Here is a 13,169-nt window from a genome sequence, read left to right as displayed (position 1 = left end):
CCCGAGGCAGGATTCGAACCTGCGACCGTAGCAGTCGCGAGGTTCGAGACTAAAGCGCGTAGAACCGCTCGTCCACCGCGGCCGGCCAGAATTCAGTCCCAGAAAACTTTAAAAAGTTGCAAAATAAATAAAGAAACGATAATTTTGGTGTTTTCCTTTATACGTAGGTTATCCTACGTAACTCACTGCAGAGTACTCTATCTCTGTTAAAAATACTACTACCCAGTTCTTAACTCGACGGATATGGCTCTAATTATTCCCTTGTACTACATTATTTCTTACCTAATCTAGGAAATGAACTAGTTACATTTGTCTAATATGAAACAGTGACAAAAAACCATCGTAGTTGTCGCAGCAGAAACAAACTTGAAACATTTATCTATTTGTTCAGCATATTCACAGGAAATTCAGATTCGGACTAATGAAGAACATTCCGGATCAGAAACACGGACTGTACACATAAATCTCCTTCATTTCATTAGAGCCCAGCTGGTTTCGGTCTTCATGGCCATTATGAAGAATTCGAATACAAAATTCGGACAACGTACATGAACAGAGAATTTCGTTTTAGTTGTTGATGAGAAAAATAACAAATACATGTTGATCTGGTATGATGTTGCAAACTTGGAGGTATGATGGAGAACGGCAAATGCACCAATTTCAGGTAAGGGGACCTGTTACGGATACGTCAGAGTCGTAAGTTATAATCGAAAACCGTTATGATAGATATGACACTGGAATATATTTACTGGCACTGTTGTTCCTAAGAATGTCGGATAGACAACTTCCAGGGGTGGTAGTGTGAACCAAAGCAAGAAAAAAATGTGTAGCAAACATTCGAAACAATAAAAGTATGGTGAACATGGGCTTTAAAATACTAGACTTAAGAGCTACGAGTACTTGTTTATCTTCGATATTGTGGAACATATTTCCATTACCGCTAACTCTAAGGTTTAAGGTTCCATATTTTCGAGAAAGTAGTATGGACCAAAAATAAAGTCCAGTAAATCCAGTAAATATCTCAGTAGATGAGATGTGTTTCACAGTAGCGAAGATGAACAAGTGCTCATAGCTCTTTAAGTTATCGGCTTTAGAGCCCTTGTTTACTGGACTTTTTTAATGTTTTGAGCCATACTAACGCATCTAAAAGGTGTCTACCGTACGATTTAATGCCGGTACATGTATTCCGCTGGTGGTGGTATTAGAAATATTTTCGCTTATAATTTTCGACACGGCCGTTTACGAACTATGACCCCTTACCTTATGTTGATACGTTTACCGTTCTCCATCATCCTCGAAAATTTGTAACATCATTACGCAATCACCCTGTATACCAGATTACACACAGAATACGCTACAGCTACATTACAAATCACCAAATACGTTCCACATAGTCACATATCCCAAATACAGCCATTGTCAAATAAATAATTCGAATATAATATTGAGACTATTTTGAAGTCTGAAGTACACACTGTAATTCGTAACGTGGTCTGTATGTACCTCGTGTGTGAAAACAGATATACTTCATGTCTGTCAGCAGAATGGGTGAAATATCTCTCATCAGTATATTGAATGTTAAACGAAATGAAAGAGTTTTCTATTTACACCCTACAGTATTTTTCCATATTGCTTTTCATTAAATAAATTCCAGCTGTCAGTGACTCCTGCAATAACACTTTCCAGATTTATATTTATGTTTACAAGGGCTATTCGGAAAGTAAGGTCCGATCGGTCGGAAAATGGAAACCACAGGAAAATCAAATGTTTTATTTGCAACACTTTGGTACACCTTCCAGCTGCTTCATCCTTAGTCGCCGCTCAGAAAATGACATTTGCATTTGTCGTAGCGTTGTACCAACTTTCCAATACCCTCACCATGGAAGGCAGCCGCCTGTGATTTTCGACACTTTTCTTCGCGGTCTACAGTTTTTACGTCTGCGACAAAATGTTGTCTTCATAGCGAGCGCTTCATGTCATTGGAACGAACAACAGAAGGACCCATGTCCGGTCTGTGTGATGTTCGTGTTAGATCAAGCACTTCCCATCGAAAATGGTATATTGGCGTCCTCATTGCCCCTGCCGCCATCAGCCGAAAATTGTCTTAAAGGAAATGCGTTATGTGGGGTTGCATGAAATCAGGCGAAACCTTTCATCGAGCGTCCATACTGGGAGGGAGACACTATTGTTCTAGGCAGCTTTATGTGCTCGCTGTGTGAGAACAGAAAATAGCGACGTGACGCGATCAACAGGCGCACTAACAAAACTGTCTAACACTTCTGTGGAAAACTTCGTCCGATTTTCGCTGTCGTTTCCATTTCACGACTCATTGGGCCTTACTTTCCTAATAGACTTCATAAAAAAAGCACATACGACTGGCTTAGTTTGCGCTGAAATCTACTGTTAAATCATTTATATAGTTGCCAGGCTGCTTAGTATATTCAAATTAAAGCATGCTAGGGTGAGCATACAGCCATCAAACAGGAAAATGGCATGGAAATATTGGCTATCAGGTAATGAAATAACACGACGAACATTTATTGACCTATATGAAAGGCATAAGCAATGTGACAGTACCTTCACTTACAAAACAAACACTAACCGACTGTCAAGCAGCAATTTACTTTGAGGACGTTATACATGGCTGACACTAGAGACATGTGCATGTGCAGGAGGCTAACGCTTCCCGTTGGGTAGAATGGAGATGAACGACGTCGTCAGCAGAAGCAAGCAGCAGTGATTTATAACCAGTGGCAGACAGGGGCGAATCAGCGACAGTACGTGGGCCTCATGTCCTCCATGGTGTGTGGCAGATCATGAGCCACTGCAACGTGTTACCATTCCATACTGCTTGGTATACGTTGGAATCTATTGCGATTACGTGTACCTATTTGTCATAAAGGCATGAATTCCGAAGGAAGTAAACCGAAATTATCTGGAAAAATGCACAACTAATCATTAACATGGCATGTGGATACGCTGTCCTAATAACCAGTAGTGCAAAGAAGTGTAATTATAAAAATTAATTTTCATTGATTAATGGACGTTTTATTATTTAATGAAACTGAAATAGACGAAAATTTAATCACATAAAGATAAAAGGCTACTGCCAGTCCTAAAGTGGTCAACTCATTCCGGAAACCAGTGGGATTTAATTAAACTTATGCTTAGGTAACAATTTGTGCTACGCAAATGGGCGATAAGGGTCATTATTTATGCAGGAGATCATTAGAGTAGGGAGATGACCCAAAAATTTAGTTAATCAAATCTAACTACATGCTCAAAATGTTAGAGTTACTTGAAATGAAACCTGAGTTAGTTATGGCATTGCGTGATTTGGTACTAATTACATTAATTAACTGAACGGTAGTCTTTACCGTTACTCAGTTTTACTAATCAACCCTTCCAAATGTTTATGATTCATTACCAAAAACATAAAATTAGATACTAATGACATCAAAAAAACATCAAAATGGTGAGGGATCGTTGAAATACAATGGCGAAGACATCGATATATAAACTGACTAACACACATCAAAGTGCCTATTATAATTATTAAATTAAAGCTGAACACTACATTTTGCCACATGTAATACTTTCAGCAGTTATTGGAAGTTACTTTCAAAAGTTATTTAAGATTGTTTTATTGTAAAATTTAGATAATGACTTTGATTAACCAATGAGAAATGATCACTCAATTTAGAAGAATAATGTAGCATTCCCTTCAAGCATAATTCCTATTTTTATACTGAAATATTTCTTTATTCAATATGTGATATTCGGAACTTAGAAAAATGAATTACGGACCCTGCTTGAGAGAAGTATGACTTGTGTTAATAAGTACTGCATACCTCTGATTAAGTTTCATATAATAAATGTACTAACGAAAGAAAACGCTAAGTCACTGCAAGCTTTACACAGAACTGGACGTCTGAAACGGTTCACTCTTACTGTGAAGCTGCTGGCGCGACATATCAGCTCAGTGAAAACAATAACACCAACCATAGCTCGCCTTCCAGTTGTAGATAATTTTAAGTGTGCTTTGGTCAAACATTAGTCTCCATTTATAGTTCGCACCGAGTTTCTTCATAAATTGACATTGTTCTCAGATACACAGGAATTGCATTCTGCTCATGGCCACAAAGCTTTCCTGTACTTATAAGTGCTGTACCGGAACCAAACACACTTTCACTCTCTCTTATCCGCAGCTACGTCACCTCTGTACTGTTTTGCTGTTCACTATCGACGCTCTTATTCTCGAGTGTACTCACAAGAACCCTACCATTCAGGCAATATCGTTGAATTTATACCAAGCAACAATCCTAATATTGCCAGTGCATCTACTTGACAAAAATTACAAAAATATTGTTTTCTGTCGTTTACAGGTAAGTTACTTTAAAATAAACAAGAAAAAAGAAACAATTTATAGTTGAGAATAAGACTAACCTTAAATAATATAATAGTGCACCATGGTGTGAATACTGTGCTGTACCGATAAAACGGAGGGTTAGCTATGCTGCCATCAGCAGAGTGTGATCTACTGGAAATGACAGTCATTGGGACGGCTACCAACTCAAAACAGCAGTAGCTAAGGACGCATCGTGACTCCTTCAAGACACAATCAGAACCGTTATTTCTTACCAATCTTCTTCTCGAAGGTTCCATTCGTACAGAAATCTCCCACAAAACTTCCTTCTGCTCTTCCACCTTTTCTTTTTACATGGTTACTCTCATTAGTTCGTCAGAGGGACATGCCGATTCAAAAATGTTGCCAAGTCTTCTCGGTTCCTTATTGTTTATAAGGTAAATAAATTCCCCCCATAAACACCTTAAGCTCAATATTTTCATATCCGGCTGCCACATTCTTTTTGATATTGGACTATTTCTTCTAAGGCAACCGGATTGCCTTCCAGACGCTATTTCCTAGAGGCGTTTGTCTTGCATTTATGACAGAAGCGGACATATCCTACATTCACTTAGAAGGTCTAGGGTTTGGAGGAATGTGCTACTTGTTCTGTAGATAAACAAGTAGTAGGCAGTAGGATGAAGTCTTCTTGTAGCAGCTGTATGTCTTGCTCTCCCACAAATAGCCACTGTGCGCTGAGTCTTACACAATGCTTGCGATAATTCTGTAAATCATATCAGACGCAAATTGAATCATCTTCATATTAAATCACTTCATTCGCACATTCGCCAACATATAGCGCTAATTAGTGAGGCTTTGAGTGGCCTAAAGCTATAAACAGTTTACCATTATGCCACAAACCATTCGTATCGTGGGAACAAAGACGTACTACAAGTTAATCAAAACCTTTATCTAGCTGTGATATATTTGACGTGAAAGAACGATATGTGACAGGGTTTATACTACTACATTAATAAGACAATAGTTCTGAGAGAACAACTATAAATTTACATTATTACCTTTACCCCCCGACCATGTAGCTTTCCGCAGACGTGTGGTTTAAATGTGTTAACGATGCACTGCACGTGTAACCGCTTCTGAGGGGTAGCTCTGAAGAGTCTAGACTGATACATGGTTCGTGAAAAGGGACAGCAGCTACTTCAGTAGATGAAGGGGCAACCCTCTGATTGGAGAGGTTTATTGATCTAGCCTCTGTACATAAGTTAACATGTCCTAGTTAGCTTAGGACTCCGAACTACAACAGGAGGCTACAGCTCGAAGATATAATGTGTCTTGCGTAGACTACTCTGGGGAGCAGTATGAAACCCTTTTTCGGGGTGACTGAAAAAAAAAAAAGAAATAATATTATTACCAGAGACAGAAGCTCAAATAGGGCATCTATTTTTCATTTCGCTATCAGTAACATGTGCGAATGGCAGGATTAAAGTTTACAGTAGTAAGATACGTAATTTCAGTCTGCTCGCCCTAGGTTTGCACAGAGATATAAAATATATTCCGGAAAAGTAAAATGCTGAACATTCCATCGACATCTAGGCCAGTAGCGGCGTGGTAAATCAGTAGGGTATGAAATAGAACACTCATTAGACAGATAATTCCATTCAACAGGTAGTGCTACTTTTCTTAATTTTCAGAAAGGGCACCAACTCCGTCAACGAATATTATACTTTATGTTCTTTATTGGATATAGGTTCCGCCTTTTAAGCTGAGCACTGCTTTTCGTCGTTACCCAAACATGTTTCAGCACACCTGTGCTGTCATCAGTGGGTTTTGCTTATTAGCAAACTGTAAAAAGTGAACATACGAGGGCCGTTCAGAAAGTAACCTCCGGTCGATTTAAAAAAATACACCAAGTTAAATAAAAATATTTTAATATATACATCTTACAACTACATCTTTGCACTATTTTTCTACATAGTCTCCATAGCGATTGAGGCACTTATCGTATCTCTTCACAAGCTTTGAAATTCCTTCTGCATAAAAATCACCCGCTTGTGCCTGGAGCCAGCCTGTGACCGCATCTTTGAGCTCTTCGTCGTCATCAAACCGCTGTGACCCGAGCCATTTCTTCAAATGCATGAAGAGGTGATAATCACTTGGCGCCAGGTCTGGGCTGTAAGGTGGATGGTTGATAACGTCCCACTTGAAGGACTCAAGAAGGGCCGTTGTTCTGCGAGCAGAATGAGGACGGGCGTTATCGCGCAAAAAAACGATACCGGAAGTCAGCATACCACGGCGTTTGTTGTGTATAGCCCGTCGTAACTTTTTTATTGTTTCACAGTACACGTCTTGATTAATGGTCGTACCACGTTCCATGAATTCAACCAACAACACCCCTTTGGCATCCCAAAACACCGTTGCCATCAGTTTTCTGGCAGAAAAATCTTGTGAGGCTTTTCTTGGTTTGGTAGGCGAATTTGAATGTGCCCACATCTTTGATTGTTCTTTTGTCTCAGGGTTCACGTACTTAATCCAGGTTTCGTCACCGGTCACGATTCTGTTTAACAATGGTTCTACTTCGTCCTCATAACGTGACAGAAAGTCTAATGCAGAGGCCATTCTTTGAGTTTTGTGGTGGTCGGTAAGAATTTTGGGCACCCATCGTGCACAGAACTTACGGTAACCCAATCTTGCTGTCACTATCTCGTACAAGAGAGTCTTAGAAATCTGTGGAAAACCTGTAGACAACTCTGACATTGAGAAACGTCGATTTTCATGAACTTTTGCATCAACTGTCTGAACGAGTTCGTCAGTCACCAATGATGGTCTACCACTCCTCTCTTCATCATGAACGTTTTCTCGTCCACTTTTAAATAAACGTACCCATTCACGGACAACTCCTTCACTCATAACTCTTGGTCCGTACACGGCACAAAGCTCACGATGAATAGCTGCTGCAGAATATCCTTTGGCTGTAAAAAACCTTATGACAGCACGCACTTCACATTTGGCGGGGTTTTCTATTGCAGCACACATTTCAAACTGCCACAAAAACTAAACTAGCGCAGGTACGACGTTCACTCGACCACGGCTTGATGCCGACTGACCTGTTGAGTGCGTGAACGCAGAGATGGCGTCGCTACTCCCCCCACAACCCGCACTGTGACCAATCGGCGGTTACTTTCTGAACCGCCCTCGTATTTTAGGTTGCAGCTTATAAAACATTTTTTTTTCCCTTTCTGTTCTTACCTTTATTTTAGACCATATCATTTTGCAAGGCCACATAATGATGTCCTGCACTGACAGCTGAACATGTACAGGACACCGTACAGATGTTCCTTCAAAACCATATAATTTAAAATCAAGATAACAGCAAAAACAAACAAGAAATGTCTTTAGGCCTCATTTTGTTAGATCAGTTACAACCTAAAAGATGTTCACTTTTAACAGTTTTTCAATAAACAAAACCCACCGAAATGGCACAGAGGTGCCGAAAGTTGTTTGGGTAACAACAAAAAATTGTGTTTTGCATAAAAAACGGAACCTGCATCCAAGAATTTCAACACCACACTCAAAAGAAATACAAGAACTGCAAATCCAAAAGATGAATATATGTGTACTTTTCCTTTTAAACATATTTCGACTTCTGAACGTTACTTTTATTTCTTTCGTTGCTTCTTCAATATACAGGTTGCAGTAGAGGAGAAAGGTTGTATTTCCTTCTTACATATCTTGAACTCCTAGAGCTTCTCTCGTATTCTTCCATTCGTATTTTCCCTTCTTGGTCATGACACGTGTAGTATATTACTTGTCTTTCTCTTTAGCGTATACTTATTTTTATGAGGATTTCAAATACCTTGCACCATTTGAATTGTTGTTGCCCTATCCTAAGTCAACAAATCACACAAAAAAGCCTTGATTTTTGTCTTTCACTTCCACTGTGCACTTTAATGTCAAAATATGTTCTCAGACGCCTTCAACTGTAAATACATAATAACCAACATCTAACAGGTGCTGGAATAGATTTAGGTCGTCGTCAGATACATGGAAGGGGCTTAAGTAGTTGTGATCCTTGTTGCACTCGTACAATTGTTTATGGTCAAACTTCACACGTCAACTACGTGTGTCGCCATGAAGTAATACGCGAGAGGATTTAGTTTTCTACTTGCATATAAATTAAACTGTTAATTGTTGGTCACTGGCTTCTTATGATCTGTCTTCTTATAAAGTTAGCCTGTCGTCATAGCTTTTACTACCCTATTAAGAAATTCGAAAAACGTGAAAACACTTAGCAGATATAGTTATGGTTACAGTGTCGGATGTGGATATCCTTTAATTTTGCGTGATACGTTACAAAAGTATGTAATTCCTGAGTTCTTTAATTCTTATTACGCTAAGAATAGCTGTATTGTTTTGCGAAAAATATAACGTTAATGTTCCAACTTTTTCTCTCGAATGAATGACACGTTTCAAAGACAGGTCTTCTAGTTAGCCTTCTCAGCATAGTGGGATAGGAAGTAAATGACAGGCATATTATGCTAATTAATTATCCCGTTATTAAAGTGAAGATGTAGAACATGAACATCCTGGCGTTTTTCATTTCTATAAAAAAGAAAGACAGTAATGTGAATATGGCCTCTTCCTTTATTGTATTGTTTTCCCTTGTTTTCACGTCTTCGTTTGGAAAATGCCCTTACAATTTGAGGATGGGAGTTCAAATTTGCTTACATTTGTTTTAAATGTTTCTTTCTAGAGAAGTATTAATTCTGAAGTTATTACTTTTGGTGCATAAATTTCTTTTATATGGTTTACGCGTACACACATGAGAATATTCAATCCCAATTCAAGGGAACTGGACCTTTATTATTATTACATCTATCGAAATGAGATCTTGACGATTACATTTGTTTATTAAAATGCTGAGTTCCGTTGGTGGTACCACAATTAAACTAGAAATGCGGAACAAACGTTCATGAAAAATGATTTTAATTGAAATATACTCTTATTAAATGAATATGAATTCCCTCTGCCTACATTACTTATGTTTGTATTTCAGCAGAACTCCAGTGAACATGTGTGTTTCCTCTTTTCCTTTCTTTCTCGCTCTGTCAATATGTAATTTGAGTAGCTCACTTTTATATAACATTTTCATTGACGTTATTAATATGTGTGTTCTCTTGTAGCTTATTATCAATGGAATGAAGTCAATTATAATGTAGAGTCTTTGGTTTACCTGATAGATTGTATGGATCCACGCATCCCCTTACATTATTCTTTGCAAAGCTTGCACTTTCTTCTCACATAATTTCACATTCAAATGAAATTAGATACTTAATTGTCACGAATATTCAGCGATTTACATCATTTTAATGGATGCCTCTTTAAAAGGTAGCGCTAACAATGTAACAGCTTTTATTCCGACATTTGACTGCTCCTGACAAAAAGCTGGACCCAGAAGACTACTCATTCAGTATTAAATCACAAATATTATGTGATATTGTGTTTATGAAGGTTTGTAATACAATTTTCAATCCTGTTTCACCACTTGAAAAGATGCACACTTTCCTATCGACATTCAACAATGACAGCTCACTCCTAACCAGCTGCTATATTAAAAATCGTGGTGTGTGAAATATTTTACGTCTGACAAGTTTCGTGCCCCCCCCCCCCCATGAACCATGGACCTTGCCGTTGGTGAAGAGGCTTGCGGGCCTCAGCGATACAGATAGCCGTACCTACGGTACGGCTATCTGTATCGCTGAGGCCCGCAAGCTTCCCCACAGCGGAGGGGTATCTGTTGAGAGGCCAGACAAACGTGTGGTTCCTGAAGAGGGGCAGCAGCCTTTTCAGTAGTTGCAAGGGCAACAGTCTGGATGATTGACTGATGTGGCCTTGTAACAATAACCAAAACGGCCTTGCTGTGCTGGTACTGCGAACGGCTGAAAGCAAGGGGAAACTATGGCCATAATTTTTCCCGAGGGCATGCAGCTTTACTGTATGATTAAATGATGATGGGGTCCTCTAGGGTAAAATATTCCGGAGGTAAAATAGTCCCCCATTTGGATCTCTGGGCGGGGACTACTCAAGAGGATGTCGTTATCAGGAGAAAGAAAACTGGCGTTCTACGGATCGGAGCGTGGAATGTCAGGTCCCTTATCGGGCAGGTAGGTTAGAAAATTTGAAAAGGGAAATGGATAGGTTAAAGTTAGATATAGTGGGAATTAGTGAAGTTCGGTGGCAGGAGGAACAAGACTTCTGGTCAGGTGACTACAGGGTTATAAACACAAAGTCAAATAGGGGTAATGCAGGAGTAGGTTTAATAATGAATAGGAAAATAGGAATGCGGGTAAGCTACTACAAACAGCATAGTGAACGCATTATTGTGGCCAAGATAGATACGAAGCCCATGCCTACTACAGTATTACAAGTTTATATGCCAACTAGCTCTGCAGATGAGGAAGAAATTGAAGAAATGTATGAGGAAATAAAAGAAATTATTCAGATAGTGAAGGGAGACGAAAATTTAATAGTCATGGGTGACTGGAATTCGAGTGTAGGAAAAGGGAGAGAAGGAAACGTAGTAGGTGAATATGGATTGGGGCTAAGAAATGAAAGAGGAAGCCGCCTGGTAGAATTTTGCACAGAGCACAACTTAATCATAGCTAACACTTGGTTTAAGAATCATGATAGAAGGTTGTATACATGGAAGAACCCTGGAGATACTAAAAGGTATCAGATAGATTATATAATGGTAAGACAGAGATTTAGGAACCAGGTTATATATTGTAAGACATTTCCAGGGGCAGATGTGGACTCTGACCACAATCTATTGGTTATGACCTGTAGATTAAAACTGAAGAAACTGCAAAAAGGTGGGAATTTAAGGTGATGGGACCTGGATAAACTGAAAGAACAAGAGGTTGTACAGAGTTTCAGGGAGAGCATAAGGGAACAATTGACAGGAATGGGGGAAAGAAATACAGTAGAAGAAGAATGGGTAGCTTTGAGGGATGAAGTAGTGAAGGCAGAAGATGATCAGGTAGGTAAAAGACGAGGGGTAGCAGAAATCCTTGGGTATAAAAATGCAGTAAATGAAGCAGGCAAAAAGGAATACAAATATCTCAAAAATGAGATCGACAGGAAGTGCAAAATGGCTAAGCAGGGATGGCTAGAGGACAAATGTAAGGATGTAGAGGCTTATCTCACTAGGGGTAAGATAGATACTGCCTACAGGAAAATTAAAGAGACCTTTGGAGATAAGAGAACCACTTGTATGAACATCAAGAGTTCAAATGGAAACCCAGTTCTAAGCAAAGAAGGGAAAGCAGAAAGGTGGAAGGAGTATATGGAGGGTCTATACAAGGGCGATGTACTTGAGGGCAATATTATGGAAATGGAAGAGGATGTAGATGAAGATGAAATGGGAGATACGATACTGCGTGAAGAGTTTGACAGAGCACTGAAAGACCTGAGTCGAAACAAGGCCCCCAGAGTAGACAACATTCCATTGGAACTACTGACGGCCTTGGGAGAGCCAGTCCTGACAAAACTCTCTCATCTGGTGAGCAAGATGTATGAAACAGGTGAAATACCCTCAGACTTCAAGAAGAAAATAATAATTCCAATCCCAAAGAAAGCAGGTGTTGACAGATGTGAGAATTACCGAACAATCAGTTTAATAAGCCACAGCTGCAAAATTCTAACACGAATTCTTTACAGACGAATGGAGAAACTAGTAGAAGCCGACCTCGGGGAAGATCAGTTTCGATTCCGTAGAAATACTGGAACACGTGATGCAATACTGACCTTACGACTTATCTTAGAAGAAAGATTAAGGAAAGGCAAACCTACGTTTCTAGCATTTGTGGACTTAGAGAAAGCTTTTGACAATGTTGACTGGAATAATCTCTTTCAAATTCTAAAGGTGGCAGGGGTAAAATACAGGGAGCGAAAGGCTATTTACAATTTGTACAGAAACCAAATGGCAGTTATAAGAGTCGAGGGACATGAAAGGGAAGCAGTGGTTGGGAAGGGAGTAAGACAGGGTTGTAGCCTGTCCCCGATGTTATTCAATCTGTATATTGAGCAAGCAGTAAAGGAAACAAAAGAAAAATTCGGAGTAGGTATTAAAATCCATGGAGAAGAAGTAAAAACTTTGAGGTTCGCCGATGACATTGCAATTCTGTCAGAGACAGCAAAGGACTTGGAAGAGCAGTTGAACGGAATGGATGGTGTCTTGAAGGGAGGATATAAGATGAACATCAACAAAAGCAAAACGAGGATAATGGAATGTAGTCGAATTAAGTCGGGTGATGTTGAGGGTATTAGATTAGGAAATGAGACACTTAAAGTAGTAAAGGAGTTTTGCTATTTGGGGAGCAAAATAACTGATGATGGTCGAAGTAGAGAGGATATAAAATGTAGACTGGCAATGGCGAGGAAAGCGTTTCTGAAGAAGAGAAATTTGTTAATACCGAATATAGATTTAAGTGTCAGGAAGTCATTTCTGAAAGTATTTGTATGGAGTGTAGCCATGTATTGAAGTGAAACATGGACGGTAAATAGTTTGGACAAGAAGAGAATAGAAGCTTTAGAAATGTGGTGCTACAGAAGAATGCTGAAGATTAGATGGGTAGATCACGTAACTAATGAGGAGGTACTGAATAGGATTGGGGAGGAGAGGAGGTCGCCGGCCGGTGTGGCCGTGCGGTTAAAGGCGCTTCAGTCTGGAACCGCGTGACCCCTACGGTCGCAGGTTCGAATCCTGCCTCGGGCATGGATGTGTGTGATGTCCTTAGGTTAGTTA

The sequence above is a fragment of the Schistocerca nitens genome, chromosome 9 (genome assembly GCF_023898315.1).
Source record: "Schistocerca nitens isolate TAMUIC-IGC-003100 chromosome 9, iqSchNite1.1, whole genome shotgun sequence".
In the NCBI taxonomy this organism is placed as follows: Eukaryota; Metazoa; Arthropoda; class Insecta; order Orthoptera; family Acrididae; genus Schistocerca; species Schistocerca nitens.
The sequence above is the reverse complement of the archived record's forward strand: the minus strand, read 5'-3'. Positions refer to the sequence as shown.